Source organism: Xiphophorus hellerii, chromosome 20 (genome assembly GCF_003331165.1).
Source record: "Xiphophorus hellerii strain 12219 chromosome 20, Xiphophorus_hellerii-4.1, whole genome shotgun sequence".
NCBI classification, from domain to species: Eukaryota; Metazoa; Chordata; class Actinopteri; order Cyprinodontiformes; family Poeciliidae; genus Xiphophorus; species Xiphophorus hellerii.
Window position 1 is genome coordinate 14498731 of NC_045691.1, and position 10963 is coordinate 14509693.

The window sequence follows — 10963 nt, forward strand, 5'->3', positions numbered from 1 at the left end:
TGGGCCCCAACCGCGTCCAAAGCAAACTGGAAAAAGGTTTTAAGACGCATGTATCGTCATACATTCATGGATATGAAGGTGAGTCTTACTTTAAAGGTCTATAAACTTGGTGGCTAACATTAGCTTTAGCTTATGCTAATAGGCAATATTCTCGGACATTTTACTTATACAATTCTGCTATTTAAATGTCTAAACATTCTTATTCTTTCTCACGGACAATGTTCTTTCGTTATTTTGTATTTATTTTTAAGTGTATTGCTTTAATGTGTGTTTGTTGTCGTTAGTGTCTAACAGGGGAGACTACGGTTCTGTCTTTTTGCTTCCGAAGCATGAGGAAGCACGTCAAGCCTTGTATTGTTGAGTTCAGACATATTTAGTTAAGAAACCACAGGTGGGGCGAGTAACATAAATTTTAAAAAGGAAAAAGGTTCGTTGCAGTGTACAAGCTTATGTGATACACCATAAAGTGGGAGATTGTAATAATCATTTGTCTATAGACAAAAAATTTAAGGGTATAAGCCACCACATAAATTATTAGTATTACGATGCATTATATATGTTTTTTTAGGGTGATATTGACCAAAATACCACGTCAAATTAAAGAAAAAAACAGGGAACCAAATTATAGACAGCGTTTCACCAGGAGTCCTAGAGTGAGGAGCCCCGCCCCCTCGCTCCTCAGACAGTTTGGGGAAGAAGATGGCGGTCGTTCTCTCATTCGCTAAAGCTGTTCTTGTTTACAGGTTAGTGGTGTGAAGCTGGTGGAAACTGTCCCCGCTAAAATGTAAAGTTACAAGTTCATTTGGTGCTGATTTCGTAATTACATGCTAGACGTGCTCAGACGTTCAAGGGAAAAAAAAAGAGTGATTTTGTTTCATAATTACGGTTTTTAGTTTTAACGGTCGTAAAACAGCCGTTATAGAAGTTTGCTACATGTATCTATAAACTCCGATCCACTCCCCGACCCAACCTTATTAAGGATTACGGTGGTTTCCTGACGTGTTGTGTTATCTTTTGATAGGAAGTGTTAAAGTTACTCTCTGTTACATGTACCGGAAATCAGTTCTCATCAGTTTCAAACATTTATTATAGACGTTACCACTTTTCCCCTACTACCCTGTAATTGATTCTACTGTACTAGCTTAAGCTAGATCCAGTCATCTAAATATGCCCATATTAAATTATAGTACTAATAATATGATTACATTTTTCAGAATTATTACAATTCAAAGTAGCCTTAAAATTTCACTGCACTTGAGAAATAGTTTTCTTTTTATGTAAATCTGTAAGATTTAAATTGATTGTTGAATTGTTTTGATTTGGCCCTTGGATGCTGTCACAGCTGGTGGGGCTGATGTTGTTTATTGAAGTAGATGGAATATGGTTGTTTTGGAGCAACGGAAGGACACATGGACATGAATGCACAAAGGAATGTTCATTGTATGATTGCATGATTTCATGATTTTGACAATTTGTAATAAAGAGACAGAGTTTGGGGAAGAAGACGGCAGTCGTTCTTTGTTCGCTAAAGCTGTTCTTGTTTACAGGCTTCCCACTCGGAAGAAAGGAGAAGCATAGACATTAAAAAAAAAATCATCTGTTACAACTGTTTCAATACAGCTGAGACATGTAACACTTACCTTGCGTAAAATCGGATGTCGTCATCAGACCCGGCAAACCTTTGTAATCCAAAGGTAGATTGGATTTTCAGTTCTTCGATCTGGTTTGTTAGGGCTTTTATTTCTTCTTGTAATTTCTCGTTTTCATTTATTGCCATGTCCAGGCCAGCTGGTTCTGGGACAGAGCACTAATAGTGATCTGCAGAAGTGCATCGCACAGGCAGATCAGTTTTTCGGCTGTCCGGCTCTGGTCTGCTTTGAAATACGATTTTGTCTTTACTTGCGGTCATGGTCACTCAAAGCGGAAAAAAATTAGCTGCATTTGCGCATGTGGATGTGACGTCAGCGCTGTAGGTGCAAAGAGCCCATAATATCCAGAGAGCGACTTGAGCTCGTTTTGACATGCCTGTGTTCTTTCTGGAATATTTCTGACTGGTCAACTCGGAAACTAAATTTAAAGACACCAATGTGTAGCCAACATGTGTCCTGTTATAAGGATATAAGGCATTTTGGGGTTTGTTTTGACATGAATCCACTAGCTGCATGCGTAACCACGCGTAATGTGTGCGTCTATGCTGCGTCAAAGTCAGGCTCTGTGCGTCCTCATGCATAACGGTGTTTACAGGACTTTTTCTCACCAACGGAGATCCAGGGAGAGACACGTTGTCAGAAAGTGTCAAAACTGGATGTGTTTCTTCAGCAGAACTTCACAACTCACGGCAGTGGATTTTGGATTTGAGAATACCGGAAACTTTTAATCGTCCGCTGTTACAGTCAGAGCGAGGTGGGTAGAGCATACCGAAGAGCCAGAATGGGGAGTGGCGGGGGGCGAAGAGACGTTGAGGGGAGGAGGACCCAGTATTTGTCGTAAAACCACTGCATGGAACAGAAAGGGAACGAGTGTTACATCGCAACCTGCTATTATCATGCCCTTACCTGGTGGAAGAGGCCAACATCAGCAGTTCAAATTCTAAAGAAAAAACAAAACAAACCAAAACAAAGTAAGAAGAACAAGAAAGATGTCTACAACATGATCAGCCGAGTCAACTCTAAATGCAGAGGCTGAGGAATTTCATCCGAGAGCTGAAGATGTGACTGAGCCAAACGAGGTCTTGGAGGAAGGAGTAGAGGAGCTACACCCTCAGAAGAGGAGGTCGACTCAGATACCGCTGAATCTAATGAAGGTCGAAGAGATGAAGGATCACCTGGAGAATGCCCGAGAAGGAGGAGGCTGCCCAGGAGAATCTACACTTATGATCAGTTGGGTCACCAAACCTTCCAAGTCCTGCAGAGCTGCTCCACCCGAGTAGAGAGACTCTCAGAAAACAACCCCAACTCTTCCAGCCGATCCTCATCTATGTGTCCTTTTTATGGCAGCACTGCTTCTGAGAAGAACAACAAAAACAAAAATAAATAAAAAAAATTAAAAATACAGAGTGGGGCAAATAAAGTTGCCGAAACTGAAGGACTCCTGTCTGTTTTGTGAGTGCAACAATAGGAAGAAGTACCTTTGCGAAGCGCGAAAAGTGGTCAGACGACATTTCTCTTGCTAACTGGACCCTGGAACATCTATCTTTTGGACTTCTTTTGGGTTTGACCATTAGTCCAGGTGACAGACGAACGTAGGAACAAGAGGGGGTGGAGGGTTCAGGGGGAGACACACTACCGTTGAACCGGGGGGAAAAATAATAAGAGGGGGGCAAAGGGGGTAAAAAACCGATAGTTCCAGATCCCCCCGACCTCTCCAACTTCGCTTTTCTCCTTTGGTGCTATTTTTTGTGGGGTTTTTTTCTTTTTAAATTTTAGCTTGTGTTTCAGCCAGCGTTAAAATTATTACATGTTAGGACAGAATGGTGCGCTAATCAGGCGTATTGAGGTTAGGTTAATGGTTTATAAACTGTTACAGTGGGTCAGAAGCTATTTGCCTCATGTAACAGGGCTTCTGTGCGGCAGTAAAAGGTAGTAAATGAAATTAGCCCAAATTAAGGCCAGTTAAATGGTAACAAGTAGAATTTGAGTTGGTAGTAAATTTTTCAAAAAACATTTCATGACCCCTTCAATATATTTAGAATTTTACATTGATGCTGACTTTTTGTTTTAAGTTCCTTTAACTATAAAATCTGTACTAAAAAATTATATTTACTCCCAGGGCCTGAGCTGACGTTGGTAGACTCGATTGGTTTCGCTGTCCGATCTGCTGCGCCTAACGTGTTGAGACTAGTGAGTCACCATGAGAAAATATACGTTTTCACGACTTTGCCTGGATGACCAGGTGACAGAGAAGCGCTTTGTAAAACAGGCAGAAAAAAAATATATAAATATGACCTTGTCACTGCGATCGAACCAAACCGAGTGGAACGTCTACCGTTCATTAGCAGCGGATTCCTGCGCAGGAGAGCAGATGAAAAGTAGAAACTTTTTTACACTGAATATGGGACTGCAAAATGGTCAAACCCTTTGGGTTAAAGCGGTGGATTTGCTGAGTAACTGGTTGGATGTAGTGGTCCCATTGACACTTGCCCTATGCCTGTTAAGAGATAGAACCCAAATAACAAATAAAAATGGGTAGGGCGGTAAAGTGGAGGGGCCAATGATACCCTGGCCCCCCTGTTCTGGCGAAGCTGCGCAGATCACTTCAGGTTCAGACTTGTGGGAGTAATGTATTTAGTGCCCACAGATTCCATTTATTTTCATAGCGCATGCTCACTGCGTGCTATTATTACCCCTAGCAACAGTTGCCATGCTGCTGACAATGATGTCATCAGCATGACTTCAAATGATGTCTGTGTCATGAGACCCTTCTAAGGCTGACTTTGTGATGTCATAGAGGCCAGTGCATGAGCAAAGTGATCAGTTCATTCTCTGGTCAGTTGGCACAAATTTCATTAGCTCAGTGCAATAGAGATGAATGTCAAAAGCTCACCGATTAAAATGGAACAGAGACCTTCTTTTTGGAAAAGAATGAAGAAAACAATCTTTGAAAGCCAAGACACAAGTGGATGTGGTTCCGATGTGGTTCCTTGTGATATTGGTTTGGAGTTTGATGAAGACCTGGACGATAGTCAATCACCTATCAGTCTAGATGAAAGCCCAGTGTTCTTTCACAACATTATACTGGATTTCAAAAGAACCCTGCAACGTCCCTGGAAAATTAATCTTCAAAAAAACAATCTTCAAAAGGCATGGAAGTGCATTAAACATGCGTTCTGTTGTGCAGATGATTCAGATGTTGTCCAGACTCAAGAGCCCTGTAACAGTGGACCAAACATTGAGCCAGCCTCTGAGTTAGGACAAACAAACTTGGAAAGCCAAGATGCAAGTGAAGCCCCTTCAGATGTGGCTCCTTGTGATCTTGTTTTGGAGTTTGTCAAGAGTGAAGACCAGGACAAAAGTCAACTTTCCATCAGTGAAAATGAAACCCCAGAGTTGTTTCCCGAAAACTCACCCATGAGACCTCCCTACAAAATGAATGATCCATTTAGAGGCAAGTGTTGTCCAATATTCATACAGGTGCGTCCTTGTAATCCTGTTTTGGAAAGTTCTGAACCAGAAAATACGGAAAGCCAACAGAACACCATTGAAGTAATCTACACATGTGAACATCTGTGATACAGCTTTGGAAGATACCAAATCAGTACACTTTGAGAACCAGGACATAGATGAAAAACTATCCCTATGTGAATATTGGTGATCTAGTTTTGGAAGACATTGAGTCACTAAACTTGGAAGATCTGGACATGAATGAAGAGCCTGTTGAGAGAAAGACTGCTGTTGAGAGCAAGCCTGCGGTTGAGAGAAAGCAAGTTGTTGAAAGAAAGAATGCTGTTGAGAGAAAGAATGTTGTTGACAGAGAGAATGTTGTTGAGAGAAAGAATGCTGTTTGTATAAACTCTCCTGCTGAAAGGAAGCTCTCCATCAGAGACTTTGCACTGCACGGCTTCTGGGCGCAGACAAAAGTATTTCCAATGCAGACAAACCTTACTTCTGGAAGCATGACAAAAATACCGAGATTTGGACTTTTCGAAGTAGTTAAAACTGGAGGCGGTCCAAATACCCCATGAACGCAGATGACATTCTGAGATTATTCTCTTCTTTTTATGCAGACGGAGTCATCATGAGGCGTCCTGCTGGAGAAACAGTTCAAATCTCCTGTTCCTTCAGATCCCGCTCCTCGCTTTTACTTAGTGGTAATCTAAATACGGAGCCAGTATAAAAGCAGTGTTTTTGTTTTGTGTTTTTTCTGAACAGAGTCAGAACCGTTTCTCATTTCCTCTTGGGGTAGGTGTGTTGAGTTTTTAGGATCGCATTGTCCGTTTTCAGTCTGATTACTCAGCTGTTTGAAGTCAATAATCCTTTAACTGTTGAAAAAGTGCAGTCTATAAATGAAAATAGAACCCCAAGTAGGTCGTCGCCCCACGTTCACGGCCCTCTGCGTCCCCACAGAAACCCCAGAGTGCGACCCTTGAACTGGGCTTCGCCGCCGCCCTGCGCTTTGACCGAGTCACCAGTTTTTCAGGACTGTTATTGGTCCCATGCAGGGCTGAAAGTAGTTTTAAATTCTTGCTATTACTATGACGAAAATCGTCAGTGGCTCATTGCACAAACCAAAGCAAATAAAAAGATTAATATTTTACTGTACTATAAGCTCCTTGTTTGGATAACACAGAAAGTAGAGACACTTCACAATGTGAAAAAAATGTATATTCTTCCATACGTGGTGAAAAGTAATTAGTTACATTTATATCTATTGCTGTAATTACAGTTTGTCTAATTTGTCCTTTAAGTTGTTAAAAACCTGAATTTTACTTGATTTTTTTTTTTTTAGTAAAGTTACTCAGTTACATTTGAAATCATATCCATTAATGAGTAAAAAGATAAAACATAAGGAAAACACCAGAAGAAATGGCATCGATCTTTCGGCTGGGTTTGTATTCAGATCTCATGTTGAATCAACAGGAAGACAGAGGAGCAAAACCCATCAAGTGTAGCTCAAGTTATCTTCTGAGAAAAATAAATCATCTTGCTGTACTTAAGGCATCAATTTAACTGCAAGTATGAGAAAGGCAGCAAGTTTATTACACATTGTAAACTTGAATAATATTTTAGCAACAAATCAGTCATCAGTCAGTTATATAAAACTGTTAGATGGGAGGGACAAACAGCAGCCGACATAATTTATTGGAAATTAATGTCCCAATAAAAATACACATAATATTTTGTGTTGCTTTTTTATTTATAATTTTGCTCCTTTAAATAAAAATAGCTTGGGACCAACATGTTCTCATGTTCTTTGTGATGAGCTGAACTTTGTTTTACTCATCATAAAGTAAGTAAAGTAAAATTTTAATGAGGTGCTAATCACAAATCGTTATCAAAAAAATAACTCATTTTGCTTGTACGTTATTTTTGTACTCTTTCCACCTCTGCTGGCATGTATAAACATTGACAAACCATTTGATCTTGTAACGTCTGCAGAAACTTTTTTAAAATCTTCGACATCACTGTCTTTTCCTTTGAACAAATTAGTAATTGTTCTCTGCACTTTTATCAGGCTTATAAATCTATAAATGATAAGCGGTTTATTGTTCATCCCGTCCCAGTGCAAGCGCCATTTTTTATGTCTGTGGACCACCTGTATAAAATACCCCATTTCATAAATCAAATCCGATCAGTAAGAATCGTCTTATCCGAAGACGCTCCATGCGCTATTGTTTAATACCAGTGAAATCTTCGGTTATAAGTTAATAAGCAGTTATTTTCGAGGTGTGCTGTGTTTTAATTGAGCAAAATAACACGAAGCACAACTAGAGAATCTCCTTTTGCTTTTAAATTGGAACGTTTTTTAATAAGCAGACAGATGCTGAACGGTTTGAAAGCTGTAGACCAGGATACCCAAAGTCGGTCCTGGAAGGTCGGCATCCTGCATGTTTTAGTTCTCTTCCTGGTTTAACGCACCTGGATCCAATTCTGGCTCGTTAGAGGCCTAAGAAGAACATTGACATGCTGAAAAGGTTCTTACTACCACCAGGGAGAGAACTAAAACATGCAGGATGCCGGTTGTTATGGCAACAGATCCAATATCTGTGTCATTCCTTAGACACTGGAAATAAAGGACGCGTGCAAACCGTGAATTTAACGAGAGAGTTTATCTTTCTCATTTTGTGTCTTATTGTCAATAGCATTGTCAAGTGCTCTGAGAAAAGATCTATATGTGAGTGGATCACCTGAGAACACAGGAATGTCTCTCTTGGGCAGCAGTGACAGGCTTTGCTGCTTGACCAACATTTCAGTGATCAGGTTCTGATGATGCATCACTTCATAAATCTTGTCACCTGTAGATGTGGGATCCTGAGGACCTGTAGGTGGGGCTCCATCCGAGTGATCCTGATGACACAAATATGCCTGAGATGAATGTTTCGTGATACTAGCAGACACATCAAAAATCGGATGATCTTCCTTCTCTTCATCATTTGCTGTCATTGGAGCATGGATTTCATGTACAAGTTGGGATCTTGGAAGACTTGATAGAGGTCCTTCCAGCCTGTGTTTCACATATTCATTCATGGCATCTCGGGGATCTTCATGGTTCTGGAAAACCTTGAGCTTAGCGGTAGAGGCTGCTATTGCAGTTTCAATCTCTAGCTCCTCCAACTCAGCCTTTAGCTTTGCTTCCTGTAGTTGTATTGCCTTTTTCCTCTTTAGCGATTCAGCTTGTGCTAGAAGAGCTGCTCTTTTAGCCTCCTCTTTCATGCGAGCCACTGAACTAGTGTTTGCCACAACTGAAGAACCTTCAGTGCTGGAACTCGATCTGCTCTTACTTCTTTGACGACGAAGATCAGCTATCACAGAAACACTGTCATGTGGAGTAACCTCCTCTTCATTTTGAACATATCTTTTACGTTCTTGAATCCAACTTTCTGTCTCATGCAAAAACTGCTTAATAGTAGCTGCCTTTGACTCGTACCAGTCACACTGATCTGTGTTAGCTTCATCTTCAGGTAACATCTGTGCAACATTGTTTAGCAATATGAACTCTTCATGCAGCTTGTAAAAACCTTGAAGTGTTTCTGATTCCACTTTATCAACATGCTCGTCATTACTTTTCATGCTGTCTATTTCCTTCATTTTAGCCGTAATCTGAGCATTTTTGCCCTTCTTTGTCCAATAAGCCTGTGGAGTTTCTCTTCGAGTGCCTTTTGTGTGTATTTTGGCTCCCTCTTGTGGTCACCCGCCTGCATTGCGTCCGATGCGGCAGCAAACGATCGTTTCTCCTCCATGTCTTAGTCTCAACAATGTCCAATAATTTTTTATTTTATTTTAGACAAACTGTCCAATGTTCACAAAAGGCTTTTATAGTCCATAAACGTAAAAAATATTCTCCAGCTTTAATGTCTTCTTGCAAACGACGTGTGTAGTGTAAATGTGAGCTCCCTCAGTTAGCATAGTTAGCTTCGCCATTAGCATGTTAGCTAGTCAGCTACTCACGGCAATCCAAGTCTTGAGAATGGCTCTTAACCTCTCGTCTTCTCAAAGCTTCCTCCGCTTCGTTTCTTTCTTTCTTGAATGTCCTTTTATCCTCTTGGAGCCAGTTTTTGACTAATGTTATGGCAACAGATCCAATATCTGTGTCATTCCTTAGACACTGGAAGTAAAGGACGCGTGCAAACCGTGAATTTAACGAAAATTCTTTATCAGTAAAAAATAGCGAAAAATACAAAAATCATGATACATCAGTTTAACAATTCTTCTTTTTCCTTTTCCAAAATATACACAGCTTACACGGTCAAAAACTGTATTTCTCCGTGAAGCAAGCCTTTCAAAATAAATCTAAATTTCACAATAAAAATGGCCTGAACAAATATTAGTCTTCTTACTAAATATAATAAAATAAAAAAACAAACCATCATACAAATAACTTAAATATTTCCTATTTATGGCTCTAACACCGGTGTTCTGTTTATCTGCGCTACCTTTAAATCCGTCCCACCTTGTGGTAATGCGCATGCGCACATCGATGCTACGTCACATACTGCTTACTCAGCAGATTTCTTATAAATACGTCCTACCTGTGGAAGTTTCGTCTCCTGTTTTATTTCATCGCAGATTACGGTAAGCTTTATTTAATTTATTTTGTAGCTGGCTTTCATTAAGCTGCTGTTTTACTTCTTGTTTTTAGTTTACATAACAGGCAGCTTGTAAATATATTTATAAATGGCTTTAGTTTGCCATATGCATTGTCGTTTCTGAAAACAAGTTATTATTTGGCAGTAAATCAGGACAAAATACATTGTTTTGTGGGCTTTTTTGTCTCTATACTTTAAAATATTTTAGTTTAATAACACTCTTTATTACTAAACCTTGCTAAATAGATGTTGATAGCGATACTATGTGAGATTGAAGCTGTGTAATAGCGGTGTAATATTAGTGTATATGAATCATATCCTATCATTTCAGGTGCGCAGTTCGGTGGACACATTATGGCTGCCCTGCATTTAATAAAGTCTGTTATACAATGGATTCATGCGCAAAAAGATTTGCGGTGATCTGTATTTGTCTTTAATTTAATTCCAATAGAAACCTGTTTCCCCTGTCTGATACAGTTTTATTCTTACAAACGCCTCGGTATTTAAAACATTTTTAACAGGTAGGATATTCTAATAAAAGGATTAGTACATAAATCTACAGCTTTTCATTTTAAATTGTTAGGATATTCAGATGAAGGAAGTGATCTTGTGGTTTTGTTATGTATATAAATTGTTCCAATGCTAAGCTAAGCATAACTCTTAAGCTTCCACTTCAGTCCTGTCACTCAAATAATGTTATCCAATGTATTTAACATTAACACAACCCGCCATAGTTTTCTGTTTATAAACATGACGGTAGGAGTTTTGGACGCGTAGCACTGACAGATAGATTTAGCTATCTATCCGTGCTACAATATTAAAATCTGACGAGGTAGCACTGATAGTCAGAACACCGGCCCTCCAGGACTGACTTTGGGTACCTCTGCTGTAGACGAAAGCTACGCGCTCCAGGAGGGGGGAGTAGGAAGAGAGGGAGATGGCAGGAGGGGTAGAGGCTCCATCACACATCACGGACAGTTCAGAAACGATGAGGAATGAGAAAAAAAGAGCTATTTTTAAATAGATTAACTCGTGCTTTGGACTGCCTATTGCTAGCAGATCTATTTTGAGTTGAGTTGGTCCCTCCAACTCAACGTTTAAACTCAAAATGCCTGCAAACAAATGCACAATTATACCATTGTATATCTTTGAAAAGCAGAAGTGGAGCCTCCTGCGGAATCAATAAGAATGCATCAAGTGGTTTCTGCATGGTAAGTCAAC

At 39.8% G+C, this 10963-nt stretch overlaps 1 long non-coding RNA gene across 1 annotated transcript; it reads left to right on the forward strand.

Annotated features, from left to right (window-relative positions):
• The first annotated feature begins 1663 nt into the window (after positions 1-1663).
• On the forward strand, positions 1664-10618 carry LOC116709996 (uncharacterized). The gene is made up of 3 exons (XR_004337023.1): positions 1664-2181; positions 7732-7736; positions 10608-10618. It is a non-coding gene; the product is annotated as an uncharacterized LOC116709996 (long non-coding RNA).
• The last annotated feature ends 345 nt before the right edge of the window (positions 10619-10963 follow it).